The sequence below is a fragment of the Myotis yumanensis genome, unplaced genomic scaffold (genome assembly GCF_028538775.1).
Source record: "Myotis yumanensis isolate MYYU_CA2020_CCGP unplaced genomic scaffold, mMyoYum1.0.hap1 SCAF_3, whole genome shotgun sequence".
Lineage (NCBI taxonomy): Eukaryota > Metazoa > Chordata > Mammalia > Chiroptera > Vespertilionidae > Myotis > Myotis yumanensis.
In genome coordinates, this window is record NW_027223754.1 from 100748237 (window position 1) to 100768125 (window position 19889).

A 19889-nucleotide genomic window follows, 5' to 3' on the forward strand; every position below is an offset into this window, starting at 1 on the left:
TACACTGAAAAGAGGTTCACACAGCTGTGAAATGACGACTATACTCTTTACATTTTTAATTCAGGTTCAATAAGATGGCTTTTCTAAACTACTCTAGTTATAATCCTTAAGAATTCACACTTTTACAGCTCAGAACACTATGTGAATGTGGTTAATCGTCTTAGAATTCACAGTAATCGATACTGGAAATCCCGGGGAACGGTTAAGGAACAGATGAATTACAAGTAAATAGAACCTTAATATAAAACGGGTAGCTTAAATACACTGAAAGGAGGGTCACACAGCTGTGAAATGACGAGTATACTCTTTATATTTTAAATTCCGATTCAATAAGATGGCTTTTCTAAATGAAGGTAGCTATATTCTGTCAGAATTCAAACTGATAGCGCTGAGAACACTATGTGAATGAGGTTAGAACTTTAGAATTCGCAGTAGTAGATACTGGAATTGCCCGAGATCGGTTATGGAACGGTTGAATTAGAAGAAAATAGAAACTTCATATAAAACGGGCAGCGTAAATACACTGAAAAGAGGTTCACACAGATGTGAAATGACCAGTATACTGTTTACATTTTTTAATCGAGTTCAATAAGATGGCTTTTCTAAACTACAGTAGTTATGATCCTTAAGAATTCAAACCTATACAGCTCTGAACACTATGTGAATGTGGTGAGTACTCTTAGAATTCACAGTAATAGATACTGGAATTGCCCGGGTTCGGTTATGGAACAATTGAATTACAAGTAAACAGAACCTTCATATAAAACGGCCAGCTTAAATAACTGAAAATAGGTTAATACTGCTGTGAAATAACCAGTATACTGTTTACAGTTGTATTTCCAGTTCCATAAGATGGCTTTTCTAAACTACAGTTGCTATAATCCTTAAGATTTCAAACTTATACAGCTCAGAACACTATGTGAATGTGGATAATACTCATAGAATTCAGAGTAATAGATACTGGAATTGCCCGGGATCAGTTATGGAACAGTTGAATTACAAGAAAATAGAACCTTAATATAAAACGGGCAGCATAAATACATTGAAAACAGGATCAAACAGCTGTGAAATGAATATACTGTTTACATTTTAAATTCGAGTTCAATTAGATGGCTTTTCTAAATAAAAGTAGCTATTTTCTCAAATAATTCAAACTTTCACAGCTCAGAACACTATGTGAAGGAGCTTAGAATTCTTAGAATTCAGATTAATAGATACTGGAATTGCCCAGGATCAGTTAGGGAACCGTTGAATTACAAGAAAATAGAACCTTAATAATATATGGGTAGCTTAGATACACTGAAAATAGGTTCACAATGCTGCGAAATGACCAATATACTGTTTCCATTTGTAATTGCAGTTCAATAAGATGGCTTTTCTAAACTACTCTAGTTATAATCCTTAAGATTTCAAACTTTCACAGCTCTGAACACTATGTGAATGTGGTTAGTACTCTTAGAATTCACAGTAATAGATACTGGAATTGCCCGAGAGACGTTATGGAACTGTTGAATTACCAGAAAATAGAATCTTAATATAAAACGGGCAGAGTAAATTCACTCAAAAGAGGTTCACACAGCTGTGAAATGACGAGTATACTGTTTATGTTTTTAATTCCAATGAATTAGATGGCTTTTCTAAAGGAACATAGTTATAATCCTTTAAAATGCAAACTTATGGAGTTCAGAACCTTATGTGAAATTTGGTAAAACTCCAGGACTTGTAAATAATTCACACTGGAATTGCCCGGAAAAGGTTATCATACAGTTGAATTACAAGTAAGTAGAAGCTTAATATCAAACAGGCAGCTTAAAAACACTGAAAAGAGGTTCACACAGCTGTGAAAAGACGCCTACACTGTTTCCATTCTTAATTCCGGTTCAATAAGACGGCTTTTCTAAATGAATGTACCTATATTCCCTGGGAATCCAACCTTATACAGCTTAGAACACTATGTGAATGTGGTTTGTACTCTTAAAATTCACAGTATTAGACACTGGAATTACCCGGAAATGGTTATGGAACAGTTGAATTACAAGTAAATTGAACCTTAATATAAAACTGACATCGTAAATACACTGAAAAGAGGTTCACACAGCTGTGAAATGACGACTATACTCTTTACATTTTTAATTCAGGTTCAATAAGATGGCTTTTCTAAACTACTCTAGTTATAATCCTTAAGAATTCACACTTTTACAGCTCAGAACACTATGTGAATGTGGTTAATCGTCTTAGAATTCACAGTAATCGATACTGGAAATCCCGGGGAACGGTTAAGGAACAGATGAATTACAAGTAAATAGAACCTTAATATAAAACGGGTAGCTTAAATACACTGAAAGGAGGGTCACACAGCTGTGAAATGACGAGTATACTCTTTATATTTTAAATTCCGATTCAATAAGATGGCTTTTCTAAATGAAGGTAGCTATATTCTGTCAGAATTCAAACTGATAGAGCTGAGAACACTATGTGAATGAGGTTAGAACTTTAGAATTCGCAGTAGTGGATACTGGAATTGCCCGAGATCGGTTATGGAACGGTTGAATTAGAAGAAAATAGAAACTTCATATAAAACGGGCAGCGTAAATACACTGAAAAGAGGTTCACACAGATGTGAAATGACCAGTATACTGTTTACATTTTTTAATCGAGTTCAATAAGATGGCTTTTCTAAACTACAGTAGTTATGATCCTTAAGAATTCAAACTTATACAGCTCTGAACACTATGTGAATGTGGTGAGTACTCTTAGAATTCACAGTAATAGATACTGGAATTGCCCGGGTTCGGTTATGGAACAATTGAATTACAAGTAAACAGAACCTTCATATAAAACGGCCAGCTTAAATAACTGAAAATAGGTTAATACTGCTGTGAAATAACCAGTATACTGTTTACAGTTGTATTTCCAGTTCCATAAGATGGCTTTTCTAAACTACAGTTGCTATAATCCTTAAGATTTCAAACTTATACAGCTCAGAACACTATGTGAATGTGGATAATACTCATAGAATTCAGAGTAATAGATACTGGAATTGCCCGGGATCAGTTATGGAACAGTTGAATTACAAGAAAATAGAACCTTAATATAAAACGGGCAGCATAAATACATTGGAAACAGGATCAAACAGCTGTGAAATGAATATACTGTTTACATTTTTAATTCGAGTTCAATTAGATGGCTTTTCTAAATAAAAGTAGCTATTTCCTCAAATAATTCAAACGTTCACAGCTCAGAACACTATGTGAAGGAGCTTAGAATTCTTAGAATTCAGATTAATAGATACTGGAATTGCCCGGGATCAGTTAGGGAACCGTTGAATTACAAGAAAATAGAACCTTAATAATATACGGGTAGCTTAGATACACTGAAAAGAGGTTCACAATGCTGCGAAATGACCAATATACTGTTTCCATTTGTAATTGCAGTTCAATAAGATGGCTTTTCTAAACTACTCTAGTTATAATCCTTAAGATTTCAAACTTTCACAGCTCTGAACACTATGTGAATGTGGTTAGTACTCTTAGAATTCACAGTAATAGATACTGGAATTGCCCGAGAGACGTTATGGAACTGTTGAATTACAAGAAAATAGAAACTTAATATAAAACGGGCAGAGTAAATTCACTCAAAAGAGGTTCACACAGCTGTGAAATGACGAGTATACTGTTTATGTTTTTAATTCCAATGAATTAGATGGCTTTTCTAAAGGAACATAGTTATAATCCTTTAAAATGCAAACTTATGGAGTTCAGAACCCTATGTGAAATTTGGTAAAACTCCAGGACTTGTAAATAATTCACACTGGAATTGCCCGGAAAAGGTTATCATACAGTTGAATTACAAGTAAGTAGAAGCTTAATATCAAACAGGCAGCTTAAACACACTGAAAAGAGGTTCACACAGCTGTGAAAAAACGCCTACACTGTTTCCATTCTTAATTCCGGTTCAATAAGACGGCTTTTCTAAACGAATGTACCTATATTCCCTGGGAATCCAACCTTATACAGCTTAGAACACTATGTGAATGTGGTTTGTACTCTTAAAATTCACAGTATTAGACACTGGAATTACCCGGAAATGGTTATGGAACAGTTGAATTACAAGTAAATTGAACCTTAATATAAAACTGACATCGTAAATACACTGAAAAGAGGTTCACACAGCTGTGAAATGACGACTATACTCTTTACATTTTTAATTCAGGTTCAATAAGATGGCTTTTCTAAACTACTCTAGTTATAATCCTTAAGAATTCAAACTTTTACAGCTCAGAACACTATGTGAATGTGGTTAATCGTCTTAGAATTCACAGTAATCGATACTGGAAATCCCGGGGAACGGTTAAGGAACAGATGAATTACAAGTAAATAGAACCTTAATATAAAACGGGTAGCTTAAATACACTGAAAGGAGGGTCACACAGCTGTGAAATGACGAGTATACTCTTTATATTTTAAATTCCGATTCAATAAGATGGCTTTTCTAAATGGAGGTAGCTATATTCTGTCAGAATTCAAACGGATAGAGCTGAGAACACTATGTGAATGAGGTTAGAACTTTAGAATTCGCAGTAGTAGATACTGGAATTGCCCGAGATCGGTTATGGAACGGTTGAATTAGAAGAAAATAGAAACTTCATATAAAACGGGCAGCGTAAATACACTGAAAAGAGGTTCACACAGATGTGAAATGACCAGTATACTGTTTACATTTTTTAATCGAGTTCAATAAGATGGCTTTTCTAAACTACAGTAGTTATGATCCTTAAGAATTCAAACTTATACAGCTCTGAACACTATGTGAATGTGGTTAGTACTCTTAGAATTCACAGTAATAGATACTGGAATTGCCCGGGTTCGGTTATTGAACAATTGAATTACAAGTAAACAGAACCTTCATATAAAACGGCCAGCTTAAATAACTGAAAATAGGTTAATACTGCTGTGAAATAACCAGTATACTGTTTACAGTTGTATTTCCAGTTCCATAAGATGGCTTTTCTAAACTACAGTTGCTATAATCCTTAAGATTTCAAACTTATACAGCTCAGAACACTATGTGAATGTGGATAATACTCATAGAATTCAGAGTAATAGATACTGGAATTGCCCGGGATCAGTTATGGAACAGTTGAATTACAAGAAAATAGAACCTTAATATAAAACGGGCAGCATAAATACATTGGAAACAGGATCAAACAGCTGTGAAATGAATATACTGTTTACATTTTTAATTCGAGTTCAATTAGATGGCTTTTCTAAATAAAAGTAGCTATTTCCTCAAATAATTCAAACGTTCACAGCTCAGAACACTATGTGAAGGAGCTTAGAATTCTTAGAATTCAGATTAATAGATACTGGAATTGCCCGGGATCAGTTAGGGAACCGTTGAATTACAAGAAAATAGAACCTTAATAATATACGGGTAGCTTAGATACACTGAAAAGAGGTTCACAATGCTGCGAAATGACCAATATACTGTTTCCATTTGTAATTGCAGTTCAATAAGATGGCTTTTCTAAACTACTCTAGTTATAATCCTTAAGATTTCAAACTTTCACAGCTCTGAACACTATGTGAATGTGGTTAGTACTCTTAGAATTCACAGTAATAGATACTGGAATTGCCCGTGTTCGGTTATGGAACAATTGAATTACAAGTAAACAGAACCTTCATATAAAACGGCCAGCTTAAATAACTGAAAATACGTTAATACTGCTGTGAAATAACCAGTATACTGTTTACAGTTGTATTTCCAGTTCCATAAGATCGCTTTTCTAAACTACAGTTGCTATAATCCTTAAGATTTCAAACTTATACAGCTCAGAACACTATGTGAATGTGGATAATACTCATAGAATTCAGAGTAATAGATACTGGAATTGCCCGGGATCAGTTATGAAACAGTTGAATTACAAGAAAATAGAACCTTAATATAAAACGGGCAGCATAAATACATTGAAAACAGGATCAAACAGCTGTGAAATGAATATACTGTTTACATTTTTAATTCGAGTTCAATTAGATGGCTTTTCTAAATAAAAGTAGCTATTTTCTCAAATAATTCAAACTTTCACAGCTCAGAACACTATGTGAAGGAGCTTAGAATTCTTAGAATTCAGATTAATAGATACTGGAATTACCCAGGATCAGTTAGGGAACCGTTGAATTACAAGAAAATAGAACCTTAATAATATACGGGTAGCTTAGATACACTGAAAAGAGGTTCACAATGCTGCGAAATGACCAATATACTGTTTCCATTTGTAATTGCAGTTCAATAAGATGGCTTTTCTAAACTACTCTAGTTATAATCCTTAAGATTTCAAACTTTCACAGCTCTGAACACTATGTGAATGTGGTTAGTACTCTTAGAATTCACAGTAATAGATACAGGAATTGCCCGAGAGACGTTATGGAACTGTTGAATTACAAGAAAATAGAAACTTAATATAAAACGGGCAGAGTAAATTCACTCAAAAGAGGTTCACACAGCTGTGAAATGACGAGTATACTGTTTATGTTTTTAATTCCAATGAATTAGATGGCTTTTCTAAAGGAACATAGTTATAATCCTTTAAAATGCAAACTTATGGAGTTCAGAACCCTATGTGAAATTTGGTAAAACTCCAGGACTTGTAAATAATTCACACTGGAATTGCCCGGAAAAGGTTATCATACAGTTGAATTACAAGTAGTAGAAGCTTAATATGAAACAGGCAGCTTAAACACACTGAAAAGAGGTTCACACAGCTGTGAAAAGAAGCCTACACTGTTTCCATTCTTAATTCCGGTACAAAAAGACGGCTTTTCTAAACGAATGTAACTATATTCCCTGGGAATCCAACCTTATACAGCTTAGAACACTATGTGAATGTGGTTTGTACTCTTAAAATTCACAGTATTAGACACTGGAATTACCCGGAAATGGTTATGGAACAGTTGAATTACAAGTAAATTGAACCTTAATATAAAACTGACATCGTAAATACACTGAAAAGAGGTTCACACAGCTGTGAAATGACGACTATACTCTTTACATTTTTAATTCAGGTTCAATAACATGGCTTTTCTAAACTATTCTAGTTATAATCCTTAAGAATTCACACTTTTACAGCTCAGAACACTATGTGAATGTGGTTAATCGTCTTAGAATTCACAGTAATCGATACTGGAAATCCCGGGGAACGGTTAAGGAACAGATGAATTACAAGTAAATAGAACCTTAATATAAAACGGGTAGCTTACACTGAAAGGAGGGTCACACAGCTGTGAAATGACGAGTATACTCTTTATATTTTAAATTCCGATTAAATAAGATGGCTTTTCTAAATGAAGGTAGCTATATTCTGTCAGAATTCAAACTGATAGAGCTGAGAACACTATGTGAATGAGGTTAGAACTTTAGAATTCGCAGTAGTAGATACTAGAATTGCCCGAGATCGGTTATGGAACGGTTCAATTAGAAGAAAATAGAAACTTCATATAAAACGGGCAGCGTAAATACACTGAAAAGAGGTTCACACAGATGTGAAATGACCAGTATACTGTTTACATTTTTTAATCGAGTTCAATAAGATGGCTTTTCTAAACTACAGTAGTTATGATCCTTAAGAATTCAAACTTATACAGCTCTGAACACTATGTGAATGGGGTTAGTACTCTTAGAATTCACAGTAATAGATACTGGAATTGCCCGGGTTCGGTTATGGAACAATTGAATTACAAGTAAACCGAACCTTAATATAAAACGGCTAGCTTAAATAACTGAAAATAGGTTAATACTGCTGTGAAATAACCAGTATACTGTTTACAGTTGTATTTCCAGTTCCATAAGATGGCTTTTCTAAACTACAGTTGCTATAATCCTTAAGATTTCAAACTTATACAGCTCAGAACACTATGTGAATGTGGATAATACTCATAGAATTCAGAGTAATAGATACTGGAATTGCCCGGGATCAGTTATGGAACAGTTGAATTACAAGAAAATAGAACCTTACTATAAAACGGGCAGCATAAATACATTGGAAACAGGATCAAACTGCTGTGAAATGAATATACTGTTTACATTTTTAATTCGAGTTCAATTAGATGGCTTTTCTAAATAAAAGTAGCTATTTCCTCAAATAATTCAAACGTTCACAGCTCAGAACACTATGTGAAGGAGATAGAATTCTTAGAATTCAGATTAATAGATACTGGAATTGCCCGGGATCAGTTAGGGAACCGTTGAATTACAAGAAAATAGAACCTTAATAATATACGGGTAGCTTAGATACACTGAAAAGAGGTTCACAATGCTGCGAAATGACCAATATACTGTTTCCATTTGTAATTGCAGTTCAATAAGATGGCTTTTCTAAACTACTCTAGTTATAATCCTTAAGATTTCAAACTTTCACAGCTCTGAACACTATGTGAATGTGGTTAGTACTCTTAGAATTCACAGTAATAGATACAGGAATTGCCCGAGAGACGTTATGGAACTGTTGAATTACAAGAAAATAGAAACTTAATATAAAACGGGCAGAGTAAATTCACTCAAAAGAGGTTCACACAGCTGTGAAATGACGAGTATACTGTTTATGTTTTTAATTCCAATGAATTAGATGGCTTTTCTAAAGGAACATAGTTATAATCCTTTAAAATGCAAACTTATGGAGTTCAGAACCCTATGTGAAATTTGGTAAAACTCCAGGACTTGTAAATAATTACACTGGAATTGCCCGGAAAAGGTTATCATACAGTTGAATTACAAGTAAGTAGAAGCTTAATATCAAAGAGGCAGCTTAAACACACTGAAAAGAGGTTCACACAGCTGTGAAAAGACGCCTACACTGTTTCCATTCTTAATTCCGGTTCAATAAGACGGCTTTTCTAAACGAATGTACCTATATTCCCTGGGAATCCAACCTTATACAGCTTAGAACACTATGTGAATGTGGTTTGTACTCTTAAAATTCACAGTATTAGACACTGGAATTACCCGGAAATGGTTATGGAACAGTTGAATTACAAGTAAATTGAACCTTAATATAAAACTGACATCGTAAATACACTGAAAAGAGGTTCACACAGCTGTGAAATGACGACTATACTCTTTACATTTTTAATTCAGTTTCAATAACATGGCTTTTCTAAACTACTCTAGTTATAATCCTTAAGAATTCAAACTTTTACAGCTCAGAACACTATGTGAATGTGGTTAATCGTCTTAGAATTCACAGTAATCGATACTGGAAATCCCGGGGAACGGTTAAGGAACAGATGAATTACAAGTAAATAGAACCTTAATATAAAACGGGTAGCTTAAATACACTGAAAGGAGGGTCACACAGCTGTGAAATGACGAGTATACTCTTTATATTTTAAATTCCGATTCAATAAGATGGCTTTTCTAAATGAAGGTAGCTATATTCTGTCAGAATTCAAACTGATAGAGCTGAGAACACTATGTGAATGAGGTTAGAACTTTAGAATTCGCAGTAGTAGATACTGGAATTGCCCGAGATCGGTTATGGAACGGTTGAATTAGAAGAAAATAGAAACTTCATATAAAACGGGCAGCGTAAATACACTGAAAAGAGGTTCACACAGATGTGAAATGACCAGTATACTGTTTACATTTTTTAATCGAGTTCAATAAGATGGCTTTTCTAAACTACAGTAGTTATGATCCTTAAGAATTCAAACTTATACAGCTCTGAACACTATGTGAATGTGGTGAGTACTCTTAGAATTCACAGTAATAGATACTGGAATTGCCCGGGTTCGGTTATGGAGCAATTGAATTACAAGTAAACAGAACCTTCATATAAAACGGCCAGCTTAAATAACTGAAAATAGGTTAATACTGCTGTGAAATAACCAGTATACTGTTTACAGTTGTATTTCCAGTTCCATAAGATGGCTTTTCTAAACTACAGTTGCTATAATCCTTAAGATTTCAAACTTATACAGCTCAGAACACTATGTGAATGTGGATAATACTCATAGAATTCAGAGTAATAGATACTGGAATTGCCCGGGATCAGTTATGGAACAGTTGAATTACAAGAAAATAGAACCTTACTATAAAACGGGCAGCATAAATACATTGGAAACAGGATCAAACTGCTGTGAAATGAATATACTGTTTACATTTTTAATTCGAGTTCAATTAGATGGCTTTTCTAAATAAAAGTAGCTATTTCCTCAAATAATTCAAACGTTCACAGCTCAGAACACTATGTGAAGGAGCTTAGAATTCTTAGAATTCAGATTAATAGATACTGGAATTGCCCGGGATCAGTTAGGGAACCGTTGAATTACAAGAAAATAGAACCTTAATAATATACGGGTAGCTTAGATACACTGAAAAGAGGTTCACAATGCTGCGAAATGACCAATATACTGTTTCCATTTGTAATTGCAGTTCAATAAGATGGCTTTTCTAAACTACTCTAGTTATAATCCTTAAGATTTCAAACTTTCACAGCTCTGAACACTATGTGAATGTGGTTAGTACTCTTAGAATTCACAGTAATAGATACAGGAATTGCCCGAGAGACGTTATGGAACTGTTGAATTACAAGAAAATAGAAACTTAATATAAAACGGGCAGAGTAAATTCACTCAAAAGAGGTTCACACAGCTGTGAAATGACGAGTATACTGTTTATGTTTTTAATTCCAATGAATTAGATGGCTTTTCTAAAGGAACATAGTTATAATCCTTTAAAATGCAAACTTATGGAGTTCAGAACCCTATGTGAATTTTGGTAAAACTCCAGGACTTGTAAATAATTCACACTGGAATTGCCCGGAAAAGGTTATCATACAGTTGAATTACAAGTAAGTAGAAGCTTAATATCAAAGAGGCAGCTTAAACACACTGAAAAGAGGTTCACACAGCTGTGAAAAGACGCCTACACTGTTTCCATTCTTAATTCCGGTTCAATAAGACGGCTTTTCTAAACGAATGTACCTATATTCCCTGGAATCCAACCTTATACAGCTTAGAACACTATGTGAATGTGGTTTGTACTCTTAAAATTCACAGTATTAGACACTGGAATTACCCGGAAATGGTTATGGAACAGTTGAATTACAAGTAAATTGAACCTTAATATAAAACTGACATCGTAAATACACTGAAAAGAGGTTCACACAGCTGTGAAATGACGACTATACTCTTTACATTTTTAATTCAGGTTCAATAAGATGGCTTTTCTAAACTACTCTAGTTATAATCCTTAAGAATTCAAACTTTTACAGCTCAGAACACTATGTGAATGTGGTTAATCGTCTTAGAATTCACAGTAAACGATACTGGAAATCCCGGGGAACGGTTAAGGAACAGATGAATTACAAGTAAATAGAACCTTAATATAAAACGGGTAGCTTAAATACACTGAAAGGAGGGTCACACAGCTGTGAAATGAGGAGTATACTCTTTATATTTTAAATTCCGATTCAATAAGATGGCTTTTCTAAATGAAGGTAGCTATATTCTGTCAGAATTCAAACTGATAGAGCTGAGAACACTATGTGAATGAGGTTAGAACTTTAGAATTCGCAGTAGTAGATACTGGAATTGCCCGAGATCGGTTATGGAACGGTTGAATTAGAAGAAAATAGAAACTTCATATAAAACGGGCAGCGTAAATACACTGAAAAGAGGTTCACACAGATGTGAAATGACCAGTATACTGTTTACATTTTTTAATCGAGTTCAATAAGATGGCTTTTCTAAACTACAGTAGTTATGATCCTTAAGAATTCAAACTTATACAGCTCTGAACACTATGTGAATGTGGTGAGTACTCTTAGAATTCACAGTAATAGATACTGGAATTGCCCGGGTTCGGTTATGGAGCAATTGAATTACAAGTAAACAGAACCTTCATATAAAACGGCCAGCTTAAATAACTGAAAATAGGTTAATACTGCTGTGAAATAACCAGTATACTGTTTACAGTTGTATTTCCAGTTCCATAAGATGGCTTTTCTAAACTACAGTTGCTATAATCCTTAAGATTTCAAACTTATACAGCTCAGAACACTATGTGAATGTGGATAATACTCATAGAATTCAGAGTAATAGATACTGGAATTGCCCGGGATCAGTTATGGAACAGTTGAATTACAAGAAAATAGAACCTTACTATAAAACGGGCAGCATAAATACATTGGAAACAGGATCAAACTGCTGTGAAATGAATATACTGTTTACATTTTTAATTCGAGTTCAATTAGATGGCTTTTCTAAATAAAAGTAGCTATTTCCTCAAATAATTCAAACGTTCACAGCTCAGAACACTATGTGAAGGAGCTTAGAATTCTTAGAATTCAGATTAATAGATACTGGAATTGCCCGGGATCAGTTAGGGAACCGTTGAATTACAAGAAAATAGAACCTTAATAATATACGGGTAGCTTAGATACACTGAAAAGAGGTTCACAATGCTGCGAAATGACCAATATACTGTTTCCATTTGTAATTGCAGTTCAATAAGATGGCTTTTCTAAACTACTCTAGTTATAATCCTTAAGATTTCAAACTTTCACAGCTCTGAACACTATGTGAATGTGGTTAGTACTCTTAGAATTCACAGTAATAGATACAGGAATTGCCCGAGAGACGTTATGGAACTGTTGAATTACAAGAAAATAGAAACTTAATATAAAACGGGCAGAGTAAATTCACTCAAAAGAGGTTCACACAGCTGTGAAATGACGAGTATACTGTTTATGTTTTTAATTCCAATGAATTAGATGGCTTTTCTAAAGGAACATAGTTATAATCCTTTAAAATGCAAACTTATGGAGTTCAGAACCCTATGTGAATTTTGGTAAAACTCCAGGACTTGTAAATAATTCACACTGGAATTGCCCGGAAAAGGTTATCATACAGTTGAATTACAAGTAAGTAGAAGCTTAATATCAAAGAGGCAGCTTAAACACACTGAAAAGAGGTTCACACAGCTGTGAAAAGACGCCTACACTGTTTCCATTCTTAATTCCGGTTCAATAAGACGGCTTTTCTAAACGAATGTACCTATATTCCCTGGAATCCAACCTTATACAGCTTAGAACACTATGTGAATGTGGTTTGTACTCTTAAAATTCACAGTATTAGACACTGGAATTACCCGGAAATGGTTATGGAACAGTTGAATTACAAGTAAATTGAACCTTAATATAAAACTGACATCGTAAATACACTGAAAAGAGGTTCACACAGCTGTGAAATGACGACTATACTCTTTACATTTTTAATTCAGGTTCAATAAGATGGCTTTTCTAAACTACTCTAGTTATAATCCTTAAGAATTCAAACTTTTACAGCTCAGAACACTATGTGAATGTGGTTAATCGTCTTAGAATTCACAGTAAACGATACTGGAAATCCCGGTGAACGGTTAAGGAACAGATGAATTACAAGTAAATAGAACCTTAATATAAAACGGGTAGCTTAAATACACTGAAAGGAGGGTCACACAGCTGTGAAATGACGAGTATACTCTTTATATTTTAAATTCCGATTCAATAAGATGGCTTTTCTAAATGAAGGTAGCTATATTCTGTCAGAATTCAAACTGATAGAGCTGAGAACACTATGTGAATGAGGTTAGAACTTTAGAATTCGCAGTAGTAGATACTAGAATTGCCCGAGATCGGTTATGGAACGGTTGAATTAGAAGAAAATAGAAACTTCATATAAAACGGGCAGCGTAAATACACTGAAAAGAGGTTCACACAGATGTGAAATGACCAGTATACTGTTTACATTTTTTAATCGAGTTCAATAAGATGGCTTTTCTAAACTACAGTAGTTATGATCCTTAAGAATTCAAACTTATACAGCTCTGAACACTATGTGAATGTGGTGAGTACTCTTAGAATTCACAGTAATAGATACTGGAATTGCCCGGGTTCGGTTATGGAACAATTGAATTACAAGTAAACAGAACCTTAATATAAAACGGCTAGCTTAAATAACTGAAAATAGGTTAATACTGCTGTGAAATAACCAGTATACTGTTTACAGTTGTATTTCCAGTTCCATAAGATGGCTTTTCTAAACTACAGTTGCTATAATCCTTAAGATTTCAAACTTATACAGCTCAGAACACTATGTGAATGTGGATAATACTCATAGAATTCAGAGTAATAGATACTGGAATTGCCCGGGATCAGTTATGGAACAGTTGAATTACAAGAAAATAGAACCTTACTATAAAACGGGCAGCATAAATACATTGGAAACAGGATCAAACTGCTGTGAAATGAATATACTGTTTACATTTTTAATTCGAGTTCAATTAGATGGCTTTTCTAAATAAAAGTAGCTATTTCCTCAAATAATTCAAACGTTCACAGCTCAGAACACTATGTGAAGGAGCTTAGAATTCTTAGAATTCAGATTAATAGATACTGGAATTGCCCGGGATCAGTTAGGGAACCGTTGAATTACAAGAAAATAGAACCTTAATAATATACGGGTAGCTTAGATACACTGAAAAGAGGTTCACAATGCTGCGAAATGACCAATATACTGTTTCCATTTGTAATTGCAGTTCAATAAGATGGCTTTTCTAAACTACTCTAGTTATAATCCTTAAGATTTCAAACTTTCACAGCTCTGAACACTATGTGAATGTGGTTAGTACTCTTAGAATTCACAGTAATAGATACTGGAATTGCCCGAGAGACGTTATGGAACTGTTGAATTACAAGAAAATAGAAACTTAATATAAAACGGGCAGAGTAAATTCACTCAAAAGAGGTTCACACAGCTGTGAAATGACGAGTATACTGTTTATGTTTTTAATTCCAATGAATTAGATGGCTTTTCTAAAGGAACATAGTTATAATCCTTTAAAATGCAAACTTATGGAGTTCAGAACCCTATGTGAATTTTGGTAAAACTCCAGGACTTGTAAATAATTCACACTGGAATTGCCCGGAAAAGGTTATCATACAGTTGAATTACAAGTAAGTAGAAGCTTAATATCAAACAGGCAGCTTAAACACACTGAAAAGAGGTTCACACAGCTGTGAAAAGACGCCTACACTGTTTCCATTCTTAATTCCGGTTCAATAAGACGGCTTTTCTAAACGAATGTACCTATATTCCCTGGGAATCCAACCTTATACAGCTTAGAACACTATGTGAATGTGGTTTGTACTCTTAAAATTCACAGTATTAGACCCTGGAATTACCCGGAAATGGTTATGGAACAGTTGAATTACAAGTAAATTGAACCTTAATATAAAACTGACATCGTAAATACACTGAAAAGAGGTTCACACAGCTGTGAAATGACGACTATACTCTTTACATTTTTAATTCAGGTTCAATAAGATGGCTTTTCTAAACTACCCTAGTTATAATCCTTAAGAATTCACACTTTTACAGCTCAGAACACTATGTGAATGTGGTTAATCGTCTTAGAATTCACAGTAATCGATACTGGAAATCCCGGGGAACGGTTAAGGAACAGATGAATTACAAGTAAATAGAACCTTAATATAAAACGGGTAGCTTAAATACACTGAAAGGAGGGTCACACAGCTGTGAAATGACGAGTATACTCTTTATATTTTAAATTCCGATTCAATAAGATGGCTTTTCTAAATGAAGGTAGCTATATTCTGTCAGAATTCAAACTGATAGAGCTGAGAACACTATGTGAATGAGGTTAGAACTTTAGAATTCGCAGTAGTAGATACTGGAATTGCCCGAGATCGGTTATGGAACGGTTGAATTAGAAGAAAATAGAAAATTCATATAAAACGGGCAGCGTAAATACACTGAAAAGAGGTTCACACAGATGTGAAATTACCAGTATACTGTTTACATTTTTTAATCGAGTTCAATAAGATGGCTTTTCTAAACTACAGTAGTTATGATCCTTAAGAATTCAAACTTATACAGCTCTGAACACTATGTGAATGTGGTTAGTACTCTTAGAATTCACAGTAATAGATACTGGAATTGCCCGGGTTCGGTTATGGAACAATTGAATTACAAGTAAACAGAACCTTCATATAAAACGGCCAGCTTAAATAACTGAAAATAGGTTAATACTGCTGTGAAATAACCAGTATACTGTTTACAGTTGTATTTCCAGTTCCATAAGATGGCTTTTCTAAACTACAGTTGCTATAATCCTTAAGATTTCAAACTTATACAGCTCAGAACACTATGTGAATGTGGATAATACTCATAGAATTCAGAGTAATAGATACTGGAATTGCCCGGGATCAGTTATGGAACAGTTGAATTACAAGAAAATAGAACCTTAACATAAAACGGGCAGCATAAATACATTGAAAACAGGATCAAACAGCTGTGAAATGAATATACTGTTTACATTTTTAATTCGAGTGCAATTAGATGGCTTTTCTAAATAAAAGTAGCTATTTTCTCAAATAATTCAAACTTTCACAGCTCAGAACACTATGTGAAGGAGCTTAGAATTCTTAGAATTCAGATTAATAGATACTGGAATTGCCCGGGATCAGTTAGGGAACCGTTGAATTACAAGAAAATAGAACCTTAATAATATACGGGTAGCTTAGATACACTGAAAAGAGGTTCACAATGCTGCGAAATGACCAATATACTGTTTCCATTTGTAATTGCAGTTCAATAAGATGGCTTTTCTAAACTACTCTAGTTATAATCCTTAAGATTTCAAACTTTCACAGCTCTGAACACTATGTGAATGTGGTTAGTACTCTTAGAATTCACAGTAATAGATACTGGAATTGCCCGGGTTCGGTTATGGAACAATTGAATTACAAGTAAACAGAACCTTCATATAAAACGGCCAGCTTAAATAACTGAAAATAGGTTAATACTGCTGTGAAATAACCAGTATACTGTTTACAGTTGTATTTCCAGTTCCCTAAGATGGCTTTTCTAAACTACAGTTGCTATAATCCTTAAGATTTCAAACTTATACAGCTCAGAACACTATGTGAATGTGGATAATACTCATAGAATTCAGAGTAATAGATACTGGAATTGCCCGGGATCAGTTATGGAACAGTTGAATTACAAGAAAATAGAACCTTAATATAAAACGGGCAGCATAAATACATTGGAAACAGGATCAAACAGCTGTGAAATGAATATACTGTTTACATTTTTAATTCGAGTTCAATTAGATGGCTTTTCTAAATAAAAGTAGCTATTTCCTCAAATAATTCAAACGTTCAAAGCTCAGAACACTATGTGAAGGAGCTTAGAATTCTTAGAATTCAGATTAATAGATACTGGAATTGCCCGGGATCAGTTAGGGAACCGTTGAATTACAAGAAAATAGAACCTTAATAATATACGGGTAGCTTAGATACACTGAAAAGAGGTTCACAATGCTGCGAAATGACCAATATACTGTTTCCATTTGTAATTGCAGTTCAATAAGATGGCTTTTCTAAACTACTCTAGTTATAATCCTTAAGATTTCAAACTTTCACAGCTCTGAACACTATGTGAATGTGGTTAGTACTCTTAGAATTCACAGTAATACATACTGGAATTGCCCGAGAGACGTTATGGAACTGTTGAATTACAAGAAAATAGAAACTTAATATAAAACGGGCAGAGTAAATTCACTCAAAAGAGGTTCACACAGCTGTGAAATGACGAGTATACTGTTTATGTTTTTAATTCCAATGAATTAGATGGCTTTTCTAAAGGAACATAGTTATAATCCTTTAAAATGCAAACTTATGGAGTTCAGAACCCTATGTGAATTTTGGTAAAACTCCAGGACTTGTAAATAATTCACACTGGAATTGCCCGGAAAAGGTTATCATACAGTTGAATTACAAGTAAGTAGAAGCTTAATATCAAACAGGCAGCTTAAACACACTGAAAAGAGGTTCACACAGCTGTGAAAAGACGCCTACACTGTTTCCATTCTTAATTCCGGTTCAATAAGACGGCTTTTCTAAACGAATGTACCTATATTCCCTGGGAATCCAACCTTATACAGCTTAGAACACTATGTGAATGTGGTTTGTACTCTTAAAATTCACAGTATTAGACCCTGGAATTACCCGGAAATGGTTATGGAACAGTTGAATTACAAGTAAATTGAACCTTAATATAAAACTGACATCGTAAATACACTGAAAAGAGGTTCACACAGCTGTGAAATGACGACTATACTCTTTACATTTTTAATTCAGGTTCAATAAGATGGCTTTTCTAAACTACTCTAGTTATAATCCTTAAGAATTCACACTTTTACAGCTCAGAACACTATGTGAATGTGGTTAATCGTCTTAGAATTCACAGTAATCGATACTGGAAATCCCGGGGAACGGTTAAGGAACAGATGAATTACAAGTAAATAGAGCCTTAATATAAAACGGGTAGCTTAAATACACTGAAAGGAGGGTCACACAGCTGTGAAATGACGAGTATACTCTTTATATTTTAAATTCCGATTCAATAAGATGGCTTTTCTAAATGAAGGTAGCTATATTCTGTCAGAATTCAAACTGATAGAGCTGAGAACGCTATGTGAATGAGGTTAGAACTTTAGAATTCGCAGTAGTAGATACTGGAATTGCCCGAGATCGGTTATGGAACGGTTGAATTAGAAGAAAATGGAAACTTCATATAAAACGGGCAGCGTAAATACACTGAAAAGAGGTTCACACAGATGTGAAATGACCAGTAAACTGTTTACATTTTTTAATCGAGTTCAATAAGATGGCTTTTCTAAACTACAGTAGTTATGATCCTTAAGAATTCAAACTTATACAGCTCTGAACACTATGTGAATGTGGTTAGTACTCTTAGAATTCACAGTAATAGATACTGGAATTGCCCGGGTTCGGTTATGGAACAATTGAATTACAAGTAAACAGAACCTTCATATAAAACGGCCAGCTTAAATAACTGAAAATAGGTTAATACTGCTGTGAAATAACCAGTATACTGTTTACAGTTGTATTTCCAGTTCCATAAGATGGCTTTTCTAAACTACAGTTGCTATAATCCTTAAGATTTCAAACTTATACAGCTCAGAACACTATGTGAATGTGGATAATACTCATAGAATTCAGAGTAATAGATACTGGAATTGCCCGGGATCAGTTATGGAACAGTTGAATTACAAGAAAATAGAACCTTAACATAAAACGGGCAGCATAAATACATTGAAAACAGGATCAAACAGCTGTGAAATGAATATACTGTTTACATTTTTAATTCGAGTGCAATTAGATGGCTTTTCTAAATAAAAGTAGCTATTTTCTCAAATAATTCAAACTTTCACAGCTCAGAACACTATGTGAAGGAGCTTAGAATTCTTAGAATTCAGATTAATAGATACTGGAATTGCCCGGGATCAGTTAGGGAACCGTTGAATTACAAGAAAATAGAACCTTAATAATATACGGGTAGCTTAGATACACTGAAAAGAGGTTCACAATGCTGCGAAATGACCAATATACTGTTTCCATTTGTAATTGCAGTTCAATAAGATGGCTTTTCTAAACTACTCTAGTTATAATCCTTAAGATTTCAAACTTTCACAGCTCTGAACACTATGTGAATGTGGTTAGTACTCTTAGAATTCACAGTAATAGATACTGGAATTGCCCGGGTTCGGTTATGGAACAATTGAATTACAAGTAAACAGAACCTTCATATAAAACGGCCAGCTTAAATAACTGAAAATAGGTTAATACTGCTGTGAAATGACCAGTATACTGTTTACAGTTGTATTTCCAGTTCCATAAGATGGCTTTTCTAAACTACAGTTGCTATAATCCTTAAGATTTCAAACTTATACAGCTCAGAACACTATGTGAATGTGGATAATACTCATAGAATTCAGAGTAATAGATACTGGAATTGCCCGGGATC